The following is a 15,932-nucleotide window of genomic DNA, read 5'->3' as shown; positions in this document are numbered from 1 at the left end:
TATGCATTGAGTGTAGTGAGTCAATACATGCATAATCCTAGAGAGCAACATATGAATGCAGTCATGCGTATTTTGAGGTATTTGAAGAATGCTCTTGGGAAAGGAATTTTGTTCACTAAAAATGTTGATCATCAGAGTATAGAAGTATATACTGATGCTGATTGGGCCGGTGTAGTGGATGATAGGCGATCTATATCTGGTTACTTTACCTTTGTAGGTGGTAATCTTGTGACATGGAAAAGTAAAAAGCAAAATGTTGTCGCTCGTTCAAGTGCAGAAGCGGAATTTAGAGGTATGGCTCTAGGAATTTGTGAGGCATTATGGCTAAGAATCCTCTTACAGGATTTACGTTACCTATCTAGGCAACCAATTTGATTGTTTTGTGACAATAAAGCCGCATGTGACATTGCTCATAATCTAATACAACATGATCGTACAAAGCATGTCGAGGTGGATAGATTCTTCATTAAAGAAAAGTTGGATGATAAGATTGTGGAATTGCCTAAGATTCGATCAGAAGATCAATTGGCTGATATCCTCACCAAAGCTGTCTCAAGTCAAGTGTTCTCAAAATTTTTAGAAAAATTGGGCATGTGTAACATCTATGCACCAACTTGAGAGGGAGTGTTGAGATATTAGGAATGTTTTCCTTATATCATTCTTTCCTTATATCATTCAGTGTTGAGATATTATGAATGTTTAGATATTAGGAAAGTTGAGATATTAGGATATTAGTTGTTCTTTCCTTATATCATTCTTTCCTTGTATCATTCTTTTCCATTCTTAGAATGGTGATTACCCTCTATATATACTCTATACATGAACGAATGAAAGAATTAATGAAAAACAACCATTCATCAATTTGAAGACATGTTACATTTTTAAAACATGTCACGTGTCAAATGTGCATGGGACCTATGACTTGCCAATCCCAAATTTTGTCAATTTGGGGAGCCACATGTTTTTTTAAAGACTAATTTAGTTATAATCTATTTTACTAAAAAATGTTAATATCAACAAATGCCCCCCACTTCAAAACGTATCATGTGCATGCATTGCAATGTATATGGGGTGAGTCTTGAAGTTACCCTTCGTTCTTCTTTGAAATTTTTTTCGAAGAAGTATTTTAATAGGAAGTTTCCTATTTTACAATATCTCTTTCACACTTTTTTGAAATACAATTTTTTTTTTCTTCATTTCTTTCCACTTGATATCAAAGAAAGATAAAAATAAAAAAATAAAAAATAAAATAAAAAAAATTAATTTGAACTTCCACTTTCTTTTTTTCATAGACATCTTCTCTTCCAATTTATCCTCCCTATTTTTCTTTTATATGAAAAGAACAATAATTTAAGAAACCCAACTTGGACTCTCTTAGAGAAGTCGTTCTTCCTTGGATTGTGGGGATGATGGGGCATGTGTGGAGTAGTATCATGACGGGTGGATGACACACAATGGAGATGACTTTGTATGGATGACTCACTATGAGGATGATGGCATGCATGACTCCTTAACATATATAAATATATGTTATAATGGAGTCACACAATAGATCCTTACCACCTTGAACACGTATTGATCTTCATCGTTCGTAGAGATGAAATTGTTTTTAGGTAATCTTTCTTTAAAAAAAAAATCACTTTCACATTTGAGGAGGAATTTTTTTTTAATAAACTTAAATATCCATAAAAAGAAATATGAATATTTAAAGTTTGACCCTCATGTGATTAAGTTGTAGCCCTGACATGAAGTAGTGTCGTATTTTCGGCCTTATATGCTAAAGTCTTCACTCATGCAAATTGATTTGACTTAAATGCATAGAGGTATCCAAGTTTTAACATTTAATTAAAACCATAATTGTATTTAACACTTATGCAAACAAGTCACAGCTTTGACACTACGCGATGTTGTACTTTTAGCACTTAATATGGCTTAAGTGCTAAGATCTTCACTCATGTGAATTGATTTTACTTGGATGCATAGTGATGTCCAACTTTTTAACTAAAATTGGAACTACACTTAACATTTATGTAGGCAAGTCATAACCTTGAAGTTGTACGGTGTTATATTTTCAACACTTAATGCGACTTAAGTGTTAAAGTCTTCACTCATATGGGCTAGGAACGTCACTTGTCTTAAGTTTAATCCAAGGGTGATAAACGCATGTTCTTGAAACAGAGTCTAATTGAGGATCAAAGATGACTTATTCTCAACCAAACCTATAAAGATCTTTTTTAAGTATTTTGGAGAACAAAAAAACGATCCTTTGAATTTGTCTCGATTTTCAACCTTGAAGATGGATGAATGACACTTTTGTATTGTATTTGATATTCTTCCATAGACTTGTTGAAGAACGTGCTAGGTTTAGACCTGATTTTAATCCAAGAGTGGTAAACACATGTTCTTGGAGCAAAGTTTAATTAAGGATCAATGATGACTTGATCTCAAGTAAACTTATCAATAATTTCTTTTAATGCTTTAAAGAACTTGATTTTTTTCTTCTTCAGCTTTGAAGGTGGATAAATGACACTTTTGTATCGTGTTTGATATTCTTCCATGAGTTTGTTGAAGAATGTGTGAAGCTTAGACTTGATTTTAATCCAAGGGTGGTAATCACGTGTTGTTGGAGCAAAGTTTAATCAAGGATCAATGATGACTTGATCCTAAGTAAATTTATCAATAATTTCCTCGAGTGTTTTAAAGAACCCACTTTGTCTTATTAGGCTTTGAAGATGGATGAATGACACTTTTGTATTGTGTTTGATATTCTTTCACAAGCTTGTTGAAGAATGTTTGGAGTTTGATCTTAACTTTTGAAGCTTCATTTTTGGATTTAGCTTCTGGGTTGCATTTTCCTTTTGAGAACACCTGATGCTAAAGAAAAGAAAAAACTTACATTTAGAGAAGTTAGAGATTTTAGTTTAGAATATCCAAATTTGACTTCTTTAATGCAAAAGGTTTGTTCCTCAATTTAAGAAGTTTTCCAAAATATATATATATAATTTTTTTTTATGGCATAAGTTATTTATTTATTTATTTATTTATTTTTTGTTACTATAGTTTAATCTTTTATATGGTAGGAGCAATATGCAATTTACACTCATACTCTAAGGAGCATCACTAGAGTACCGAGGTTTGAAAACAATTGTAGTAAAATTTGATGTCACATTCTCTTCCGATGATTTTGCCTCTAGTACTATCATCGTTGATTTCTTTAATAGACATGTTTTCACTTGCATTTGTTTTCATAACAAGCTCTATGTCATGAGCTCGTGCAGCCAACTCTTCAAAGGTATGGGGTCATATCCCTTAAAGAATGTATAAAAGACCCCAATGCATGCCTTATATGCACATCTCCACAACTAACACCTCAAATAATCTATCCTTGCAGTCAAGGCTTAAGGAACACCAACAATTGATGTAGTCAACAACCGACTTGTCTTTCCATTATTTGGTATTGGTAAGCTTCATCATGCTTATAGTTCATCGAGTGCTATAGAAGCAATTAAGGAATTTGCACTCCATTTTACCCTAACTGTCAATGCACTCGAATGCAAGGTCAGTATACGAATCAAAGACATTCCCTTGAAGAGATTGAACAAATTGTTTGACACATTGGTCACCCTCTATACCTGCATTGTTGCAAGTTTCGATGAAATAGTGAACGTGTTGCTTCGAATTTCCCTTTCCATTGAATATCTAGAACTTTGGAGGTTAATAACTCATAAGCATACGTAGGTTATCAATCCTCTTGGTGTAAGGCTTAGAGTACATGAGTGTACTTTGTGAGGGTCCATGATATTGCACTCTAATGGTGTTAGTTATCATATACTAAAGTTATTGGATAGATAGTGACGCCACCAAGGTGGATTCAACAATTTTCCCCTCGATTTGCACCAACTTAGACATATGTGGTACATCACCTAGAGATGCAATCTTAAGATAGTGAGTAAATCCTTGGCTTGACTCAACCATATTTTGTGTCTATGTCTCAACCTTACTCATGAGGGATGCTATTTGCAAATCTTTCTCCTTAATGGTCTTAGTGAGTTTATTAATGTCATGAACCATCTCAGCTAATTGTTCTTCTATTGACATAGTGTCTATTGTCATTATCAACATAGTCACCACGAAGGAAGAAGTAAAAGAGTTGGAATGATTAAAGGAGTTGTCCTATTTTGATATCCCAGTTAGTGATCCAAAGTGCATGTGAGTTGGTATTGGAGTTGGCATTCAGAGGAAGGGAACTTATTCCTAGAGCCCTTTAGTATGGAAAAGTGTTTTTCCCTACCATGAAGACTTTGACCCTTTCTACCCCAAAGAGGCCAAGGTGATGACTAGTTGGTAACTGTTGTGTGTCCCCATTGTTTTCAAACAAGTGTGCTCACTTGCTAACTTTGCTAAAGGAGTAGTAGTTGATTTTGCTTTGTCATGGGTCACAAGGCTTGTAGAGGTGTTGTGTTATGATTGGGTAATAAAAATCTTATCATCACCCTTGCCAACATGCATAACTTGAGTATTTTTAGATGTCATTGTCTTGGTAGTGATCACTTTCTTGGCGAAAGAGATGAGAGGCAAAGAAGTCTCATTGGGCATGCTAGAAATTTATGCACACAAATTTCATGAAAGTCCTGCAATGTAACCAAGATAATATGAAAAATATGCAAAACAAAATTTTTTATTAAAATTATTAAATTGTGGGGTATAATCTTTTTGGTAATATTCTTTTGTAAAATAATATATCCATTTGATTCTTTCACCTTGATCACAATTTGAAAGACTACGATAAAAATATTTATTTGATTTTAGAGATCAATTGAGGGCCACAAGTGGCTTGTTTCGAAATGAACTCGTTGAAAGGCGAAAATCGTGTGTAGTACTTCTATCGTTTCTTAAACTTGCAGGAAGATTTTGTGAAACTTTTTTTTTCTTTATGAAGCCTCATTTCCTATGTACAGTCATTTTGTCAATCCAAAGAAGTCCCTTCCTTGAAGGAAGTCACCTCTATTTATAAGTGAAATCAGGGAATTAAGTTTTGGAATTCCCTAAGATTTAGTTGCTTGATTCAAATAATTTTAGTTCTTTGATTTTAGTAACTTGTCTTCTTCATTAAGAAAATTTGTCAACAAGATAATATTTATTTACTCTTTATTCTCTTTTGACTTCAATTGGAATATTTATTTCCTTTAGAAATTTGTAAAGAAAAGAATATTTTATTTTATTTTAATTCTCTTTTGGTAGCAATTCGAAGTTTTGATTTTATTTGTAAGAATCAATTTTGTGTTCTTCCAAATTTCATCACATGTCACCTTTTTAATACATGCGACATGTCAAATGTGTATAGGACCTATCACTTATTAATTCCAAATTTTGTCGAATTGGGGAGTTGCAATTTTTTTAAGACTAATTTAGTGATAATTTATTTCACTAAAAATTTTGATTTCTACAGATGACGATTACATTATCAAGTTGTATAATTTTAACCCCATTATAACATTCAACTTTCTTAGCTCTCTAAAAGAATTTTAGTGTTGACAGATGTAACACCCCAAAATAAACTTTAGGGGCAAAGTAGTAAATTAAAAATTAATTAATTAATTAATTAAACTCATTAAAGGTAAAAGAGTCATTTTACAATTAAAAGTCTTAGGTATAAATTAAATTTTCCTCTTATCTTCTTTATTCAGAAAATTCTATTAACAAAAAATCAGAGAATTGGAGAACGTAGGGCTAAAGGTCTAGAGGTCTAGAGTTTGAAGTTCAGATTTTTCCAGGTAAGATTCTAACCCTAGTTAATATATTATATTTGTTAAATAGTTTTGAACACATTAGATATTCTTTAGAAAAATTTTAATTTAGATTAGGGTTAGTTTAGTTAAATTATTTTAAGATCAAAAGATTGAAATTATGAATATAGGTTGTTTCGTTGATGAAAATAGGGAAATTCGAAAATAAAAAATAAAAAAAATTAGATGAATAGATCTAAACAATGAAAATTTTAAAAAAATTAAATGAGTAAATAAATCTATGATTATATGTGGCTTTAAGGGATTAGAAAATAATAAGATTAAGGATTGCATGTTTCTAGATTTTGGATTTGAGACACTGTATTGGGACGAATATATATATACATTAAAATAATAATAATGAGTAAAGTTGTTAGGTTTGTTGGAGTTGTTAAAATTACATGGGGTATTTTGTTGAGTAATAGGGACATTGGGATTAATAAGAATAACGATAATGATGATGATGATGATGATGATGATGATGATGATGATGATGATGATGATGATGATGATAATAATAATAATAATAATAATAATAACAATAATAGTTTTTGTACAAGCTTTAATTTAATTTAAGTATATAAAGAAATAAATAGTTAGGATAAAATTAGGGAGGAATATGAATTTTATAAAAATTTAGAAACTTATTAAATTAATTTATTATTGTTTAGGAAGTTGAAAATACTATTTTCTCTAATAATGTTAACATAGGAAATTAATTAGAAATTAATGAGAACTATATAAAATATTGTTAGGAATGTCAAATGTATATCAATAATAATCAATAATAAATATGGTGTGTGATATTATGTTAGGTGAGGAGTAATTCGTCAAGCTAAATACTTCAAGTTTTTGAGAGCTTCTTCAAGGTAAGAGAAATTAATACAGATTTTTATAGAAGAAAATAATTTTCTTTCTATATTGTATTTTGAAATGTGTAATAATATTATTTTTATCTTTTTGCATGGATCAAATATGTGTTTTGTATGGAAAGTATTTTTTGAGAATTTTCTTTGTTTATTTATGAAAAGTGAAAAGTTTTGGAGATATGATATTTTGTTTTGCAAGTTTGAATTAATGAAATAAAGTGTTTGACTTTGGATTATATGGTCTTAGCCAACGGGTTATAATAACACCTTATGGCTCTAGTCAACGGGTTATAATAGTTGACCTTATGACCCCTAGTCAACGGGTTATACTTGTTGACTTTTGGTTTTGTTCACCTTAAATTGAACAAATTTGAAACTGGCCACTCATTTGTGAAGTCCTACCTAATTGGACATCATTTGTTATTTGATAACCAGACTAAAGATATTTTGAATTTATTTGATTTGGTTTTGATGAGAAATTGTTTTGGAATGGATATGAGAAAGTTTTATTAAAAAGTTTGAATGTATTAGTATTTTGAACTCAAAAGTTTTTATGAAAATGATTATATGTTATGTCTCTTGTTTGTAATTAAAATTAAAAATGTTTGATCCATGAAACTGTATTGATGTTCCTTATTGAGCTTTAAGCTCATGCCCATTCGTTGATAATTTTTCAAGTACTTTCAGTTCAGGCAAGGAATGATGGGTAGGCTGGGGAATTTTTCTTTGTTAGGATTTTGGTTCAAACTTTATTTTGGATATTGTTTAAATATTAAAATTTAATTCCTCATTTAAATTATTTGAATTCAGAGTTATTTAGACAATAACACTTTGGTTGATGTGTTAGGTTTTTTTTAAGTTAATATTTGGAAATTTTAGAATTTTGTTCTACTACTCTGAACAAGAATTTAGTAATTGGTAAATTTCTAGTTACAATATGAATGTTTGTGTCATTTTCACTTTGAGCCTTTGGGCTTAAGGTGTGAAATGACCGTCATGCCCTTGGAATGGGTTTTGGGGCGTGACAATAGATTTGATTATTTATGTAGGAAAAAAAATTCTCTACAAGTATCCAAGAATAATGTTATATATTTGATCCTTATTAGGCTCATTAAATACCTATCAGGAGGGTTTAATTTATGTGTGAATCCCTCAACTAGATTGTAACATGAGTTAGTAGGCTTCACTCTTTGGAATCAAATGTGAAAGAATGTGAATATTTAAAAAAAAAAAGTGAGATCTTATTTCACTTACGATCTAAATTTGGAAGCATAACTATTTTGGATATTTAGTTTGCTTTTGTGTATTTTCTCGATCATTAAATCAATTTTCAAGTTTTATCTTAGTTAACTTCTTTAAGTTTCAACAATAGTTCATTAATTTAACATAGAAAATTGAATTATCAAACCCCTAAATTCCATTGAGATTGACCAAACTATTATATCTATAATTGGTTTTTCTTTATTTGAACTTCTAATATGGGCAACAATAACCTACAACCTTATAACCATGTGAATAAAGAATAGTTTATTTTTAAAAACAAAAAACTGTTTTTAAAAAGTCATAGCTTATTTTTTGTTTTTAATTTTAAAAAACAAAGTGAAATAGACGACAACTTTTAGAGAACAATTTAGAAATTGTTTTTATCAATTTTTAAAAACAAAAGGGAAACATAAAAAAATTTTGAAAGTCATTAAAAAAATAAAATTGAATTAGATACCATTCTTTTTCTCTCTCTATGATTTAATATAAATACTAAAAACTTCATATATGATATTCCTTTAAATTTTATCTATTTTTTAAAATTTATTTTAACTTCTTTAAAATATTTTATCAAAAAAATAAATTCTAAATCAAACTATACTTGATACATAAAATTTATTAATTTTTGAAAATAATTTGAAACTCAAAAATTGATTTAAATAATACTAAAAAGTTATGAAATTGAATAACATTATAAAGTCATAAATCAAAATTTATATTAATAATGACTTATTTTCTTCTTTAATATATCATATTTTTTTATAAAATTTTTAATTAGGAAAATGAACTCCAAATTAAACAATAATTAATGTGTTAGATTTATTAACGAGTCTAGTAATTTATAAAAATAATTTAAAATTCAAATAGTGATCCAATTAATAACAAAAATTTATGAACAAAAAGGGATCTAAAATGACTTTATTATTTCTCTTTTACATAGAATAATTATTTTGTTTTTTTTTTCATTAGGCAAATGAATTCCAAATTAAACAAGATTTAACGCATTAGATACATTATTGAATCTAGCAATTTTGAAAAATGATTTAAAACTCAAATAATAAACTCATTAATAACATAAATTTATAGATAAAAATTGGTTCATAATAACTCTATTGTTTCTTTTATGCATATAATTATATTTTTATAAATATTTTTACTAGAAAAATGAACTCCAAATCAAACGATACTTTGTATTAAATTTATGAATAGGTTTAACTATTTTATAAATACTTTAAAACTCAAAAAATAGATCTAATAACTAAAAAAATAATAATAATATAACAAAATGTTGAATAACCGTGCAACGATTAATGACGAAAAATAAAGAAAACGAGAAAGAAGAACACATATATTTAACGTGGTTCAGTTAATTGTCTATGTCCACGAGAACAAGGTAGAGGATTTTCACTATGTTTCGGGTTACATAAAAGGGTATTTATACTAACCCTTAGGTAATGAAATTCCAAAAATACCCCTGAACCGTACCGTAGGGGGCACCCCCCAACTTATCGTTTGCCCACAACAAAAGAAATACAAGCCTGAATGACAAATGTCATCGCTTCGCTTCAACATTTGCCTCTTTTTCTCCATATGTCTTTCACTCAAATATGAGTCACATACTACAACACAAAACTAACATATTACTAATCTTGACTTTATTGTTACTCTTGGGCACAAACTATATTTTTTAAAATTTTCTCACTAGGTTGATAGATTATAATAATAATAATAATTTAAATTCTTTAATTTTTTGAGAATAATTTGGAATTCAAAAAATCGATCAAATTAATTACAGAATAAATCAAAGAATTTTAAAATATTATAATCATAATTGAATACTAAATGTGTGCATGTAATGAAAAATTTGACTCATTTACGTATTAAAAAATAAACTCTATTCTTTATTCATTTTAAATAAAATATCATTAATAAGTATTATTTTTAAATTATCATTATTCATTTTTTTTTTTTAAAAAAAAACATGAAGATGCTAATATCCTTATATTTTTTAACATATACTAAATTAATATTTTTTTTTTATAAAAAAATACAATTTATGATTTTATTATACTATTACCATTCATCATTTACTAAAAACTATTTATTTTTAAATTTATTTATAATTAAAAAACTATTTTCATTTCTAATAAGACTTGAATTAAATTAATTATATTAAATTAAATTTATATTTAATTTTCAATATTTTACAAAATCAAAACAAAATAATTATTTTTAAAAACAAATTATCCAAACAAGTTTTTTATTTTTAAAAACAACTTATCAAACACTTTTACTTTTATTCTTTAACTTAAATTTAGTTTTTAAATACAAACATAAAAAAAAAAATCCCGAATGGGCCCTTAATTTACAAAAATCATGATTTTATTAAAAACCCCAAGGCAAACCGATGAGTAATGGTGGCTTAACTAATGAGACATGTGAAAATGTCATAAAATTTTTCTATAGTTATCTATTCAAAAGAATTATTATAAGAAAAAATTGAATTTACTAGTAAAAGGGGATATATATATATATATATATATATATTAGTTTTGCACGTAAAGAAATATAAATAATAAAAATCTATTAAAGATTAATAAGAGTGGAGGAAAAAAAATATCATAAAAGAATAGTAGGAGCTTCTAGAATTGAGGAATAAATGTTTTTAATGATTCAAAATATAACATGGATTAAAAGGCAAGGAAATGATTCCATTCAATTACAGAAAGTTGGATTAATAGGCATTTTGTCTTTGATGGAAAAGTAAAAAAGCACGAAGATGCACACTAGGGGACATTGTTTGGGAAAACGACTAGGGATTTTGTAAATATTTTTGCCTAAAGCAGCTTTTTGGGTATTTGGCCCTCCAGCTTGATGGTAGAGAGTGGATCCTAATCATCTGATAAGATATGACCACAAAAATTGTACTATCTTCAAACCAAAAGTTTTGAATCAGAAGGTGGTACCAAAGTTAAAAGGGCATGGATGATTTATTAATGGGGAAAAGTCTAAGGAAAAGTCTACCTCTCCCTTTGATGAAAGAGATAACCACTTTTAACTTTAAAAATGAATAAATAAAGTTTATTTTTAATTTGTTGTTAATAATATAATTTTAAATCGTTCAACACTAAATACAAAACAATCTTATTTATAGAAGTGATTTAACTAACCATTTGTAAAAATAATTTTTTATTCCATATTTATTTTTCTCATTAAATAAATGTTTTTATTATTAAATAATTTTCTACTAAAATATATTTTTATTATAAGTTCCTTATTGTAATACAAGTAGTATGCTAAAAAGAACCTATTTTAGTTGATTTATGATAATTATATTAAAATATTAAAAACTATTTTAATTAATTTATGTTGAAATTGAATTTCTTTCAAAATAAAAAGATTTGTTTTTAGTTATTTAATTGAATAAAATTGAAAACTGAAATAAACTATACTATAATTCATTATAAGAAACTCAATTTTTATTAAAGGGTTGATGAGAAATTTGGAAATTATGATTATGTTTCATTAAATGGTTTTCATAAAAACGAAAAAATGATGAAATAAATTACGTTAGTTTTTTATTTGTTATGAACAAGGTTTGAAATATCGATAAACACGAATATATCAAATTTTACGGATATATCATAAATATAAGAGAAATATATATAGATCTTTTGACAAAAATATCAGTAAAATAAAAATTATTTAAAATTCATGAAAAAAACTTGAAAAAAAAAACTCTAAAAAATATAAAATAAATAAAAATACATATTTTAAAGTTATTTTGTAAATATAATTAACATAGATATTGGTATGAAGAAAAATATCCATATGCAAGGATATAATGGTCTTATATATAATTTATTATTTATCTTATCAAATTAATTTTAATTTATAAAATATTATAACTTTATTATTATCATTATTATTTATATTTTTAATATTTTAAAATAAAAACATTCAAAATTAAAATGATAAATATAAAAAATTTAAAAGTGAACTCTTATTTTTTAGAATAGAATTAATGAGATAAATAATGATATATTTAATGTTTAAAATATAATTTATTTAATTCAAATGCATTTAATTGTGTGAAATAAATTATGATACATATATGATTTTTTTAATATTTATATTTTTTATATTTAATTATCATATAAATAGTATAAAAAAAGACTTATTAAAAAAATTATAATATTGATTTTTATATTTTAATTATTAATCAATTAAATATAATTTAAAATAAAATAATTAGAATTAGGTTTTTCCTTTTTAATGATGAATCTTAATAAATTTAAATTGAACATATATTATTAATAAGCATCTTAGTCCCTAGCCAGGGATTGCACTCAAGCCTTTTGGCTGGGTTTACTGAAATTTCCGGAATCACGTAGCAGTAGACAGTATTGGGGTTGATGAGTTGCCAACGGAAATGAAGCTTTCATCGGTAATAAATTTCAGGTTCGTTGTGACTATCTCTTTGGTTGAGCCACAGTTTAAAAGGAAACCTACCAAAAAACACCAAGGCCATTCAGAAAAAAACTGAATTCAAGATGATAATCAAGAGATCAGTAATGCAAATCTGTTCAAAGAAGAGAATGCAAGGAGATATTGGACAATTGTAGGATTATATCTTAATGTGGGTGTTATATATATATATTATTACCTCTGGATGCAGGGAAGGCATGGAGGGTTCGAATCCCCTAAGTAGACGCACTCGGGGGCGGGACGTAGGAAATATCGGAAAATTTCTCAAAAAATGGGTAAAAATATTGATAAATATTGAAATATCGGTGATATTTCTGAAAAAAATACTGAAATTTCTATCGATCGTCAAAATTTTTCTATATTTAAACATTGGTTATGAACTATTTATAAATGACGTGACTCGCTCTTTATTGTGAAAAAAATCAATTTTTAGAAAAAAAGTTGGAATGTTACTTATTTTTGTCTATTTTTAAAGAGCAAAACAAAATAAGAAAAAAAAATTTTAAGTGTGACTCTTAAAAGGAAAACCGGGTCTATGAAAACAAATTTTGGTGCAGAGATTAGGTTACTTATTAGAAAGGTATGACAATGAGCTATAACACCCTTTTAAGCCCTAAAATTAAGTCTCTACTAATCAAGTTAAGACATGTATGACAATTAACTAGTTAATCAATGGATATTGAGAATGATAAGTCATATAATGAAAACAAGTCATACATGAAGAATAAATAAACAAGGTAAGAATAGAAGTGTACCTTAGTATCAAGTAATAATGCGATTTCATAGGAAAAGGAAAACAAGGTTAGTGCACCATAGTAGGTATGAAATATCTTATATATCACAATAGTAAGGTCATATCAAGGTCAATTAACATCAAACAAGTATTTACTTACATTATTATCAAAGAAAATATCATGGATGTTGGGCCCACTAAGACTCAATTTATTTTTGCATTAATTAATTCCTTAAATTCCATTTTTTTAATCATAAAATTTAATTAGTCATGCTTTTTAAAAATTGAGAAAATCATGAAAATTATTATAAGAAACAAAGAAAATGCATGCCAAGAAGAAAATTTGACAGCAAAAAGTTTATTGAAAATAAGGATTTTATTGCCTACAAGTGTCTGAGGATGGATTTTTAAAGTTGGGATTATTTGAATGGAAAAAGGATTTGAAAATTCAGTTCAAAACTGTAAGTTTCCGATCAAAGAAACAAATGGAGGAGAGGACAGTGTGCACCAAGGTGACCATGGTGGAGTGGGGGCCTGGGGGTGCGACTAAGACTGCATTGCTGATGTTGGTGGTTGAAGTTCCAGGAGATACAACTGAAGCGGCTCTGGTAGTGGTTGGAGATGCATTTGGATCGAGTTCCTTATTTGCATATTTGGTTCGGGGAGCTTCAGAGTCAGCCACCATTTCCAGCTGGATTTTGAGATTCTGGATCCCATGCAAGGAGACATCACGAAACCATGTACAGTCAATATTGGTCGAAGATCCTGCTCTGCTTCTGCTGAACCACGCATAGGCAGCACTTGGACAACCCTACTGCTTGTAGCATGCTCCTCTCACTTGAGTGGTCTCCTGACCATCTAGCTCCCATGGCCCAAATGCACACATAATGACCTTTACCCCAAGTATAGACGAATTTACTGGAATCAAGTACCACCATACAGGACTTCATTGATCTGCAGTAGCTCACAACTTACCCTACTGATGCTGGAATTGGCTTAGAACTACTGATTTATCAATACCAATCTCTTCTGATCGTTGCTTATGCATGAAACTATCTCTGTTATGGTTTTGAAGAGAGTGCACATCAAGATCATGAAAGTGTTCTTCAAGTTGTTTCCATTTCAGGTTAATTGTCAAAGCCCAGTGACTTCCAAGTTCAGCGAATGATTTCCGAAACTGTTGAATCTTCAGGTTGTAGGTACACTTGGCAATGCCTTCATTAAGGACCTGATGATCTTTTCTCCTCATTGCCAACTATTCTGGCTACTGGAACACCAGAGACTTCTTTGCATTTTGAGCTCCCTTTCTGTGACTTGGGCTTTAGAAGTTCCTTAAGGGTACGATGCAACAAGGCCTGATGAAGAGTTGGTATGACACTTTTCAGAAGCCTTCTCAGAGCATTTTTATTAGCCAAGAGAATGAGAAGTTCCTTGAGCACTCCTTTTGCAACCAAAGTCACCGATTTTGGTAGGCGCTGACAGCTTGGTCAAAAGCACAAGAAATCCCTTGCAATTCTCTGTAATATATGTATCTGTAATCATCCAGTTCAGATTCACTAATGCGGGTATCAACTCTTGAATTCCCGGCCATCGAGAAACTGATTTGGAAATTTGTGTCTTCAAACTCCAACTCTGAAACCCAATGGAGTAGGAGGAATAGATACTGACAGGTACTAGGGATACCAAGGCTAGGGACGAGCAAGAACAGGCTATCCGAGCAGTAACTCCACACTGCATTCGTGTCCTTCAAATGTTCCAATCCAATCTCTAGTCTCTCAATCTCCGAGCATGGGGTAAGAAAGAACCCATTTGAGGTGATGGGACTGTGGGGCTATTGAGCCTGCATCCAAAACCAATTTCTGATATTGCCAAACCAGAGCACTCTCTTTACTTTCAATGGAAAACTGATCAGTAATTTCAATGTACAACTTCATCACAGATTCAGCATTCTGCTTCCACCCAAAATCAGAATTCTGACCACAGGTTTCCCATTCTTCATGATTAAGCTTGAACTCGTGCCTTTGAAGACAGTATAATTTTTACAAGCGATCTTATCAAAGAATTTCTGATTTCAGCATTTGTTTTCTGGTTGTGAAATGTTTTCAAGGTTGGAGCTTTAGAATCAAAGCAGTTCCAAAGATTTTTACGCTTCAGGATTTGTCTTCCAAACAGCTTCTCATACTTGGCAGAGCCGGTGGTTTGGTTAGATCGAAGAATCTCCAGCAGATGGGTTGAGCTCATCCTAAGCTTCAATCCATGCGATCATAGCATCTCCTAACTTAAGGAAGTGAGGATCAACCTTTCCAAACTTAGTCTTGACCTGCTTGGAGAGTTCAAGTTATCATTGTTGAACAGTGGTACGTTCTTTTGGGAGTGCTGCGGATTGGAAGAATGGGATCAGCTCTTCTTGCCAGTATGGTCCTGTATCTGAAACTGAATAATATACCTGTAGTCACAATCATCAACAGACTGATCACACCTCTCACATCGTCATTTCCCATCTCCATTGTTCATAACCTTTTTGTTGCTTTGACGATCACCAATCATAATGGGGCATGCTGTATAACAAAAATTTTCAACTTTTACGAAAGAAACAGTTGCACAGACAGTAATCCAATCTGGCTTTTCAGAAGTCCCTTGCCTCTCATCTCTGATTTGAGAAATGTCTTTCGAACATCTGTTCTGCCCATAGTTATTACTTCTCTGGAAATAGAGACAGAAGGGGTGTTCCTTCCTTCCTTGTCAAACCATTCTTTAAGCTTGCGAGCCTCCAGAAAATCTGGCTCTATGAAC

The sequence above is a fragment of the Vitis riparia genome, chromosome 13 (genome assembly GCF_004353265.1).
Source record: "Vitis riparia cultivar Riparia Gloire de Montpellier isolate 1030 chromosome 13, EGFV_Vit.rip_1.0, whole genome shotgun sequence".
Taxonomy (NCBI): domain Eukaryota; kingdom Viridiplantae; phylum Streptophyta; class Magnoliopsida; order Vitales; family Vitaceae; genus Vitis; species Vitis riparia.
The sequence above is the reverse complement of the archived record's forward strand: the minus strand, read 5'-3'. Positions refer to the sequence as shown.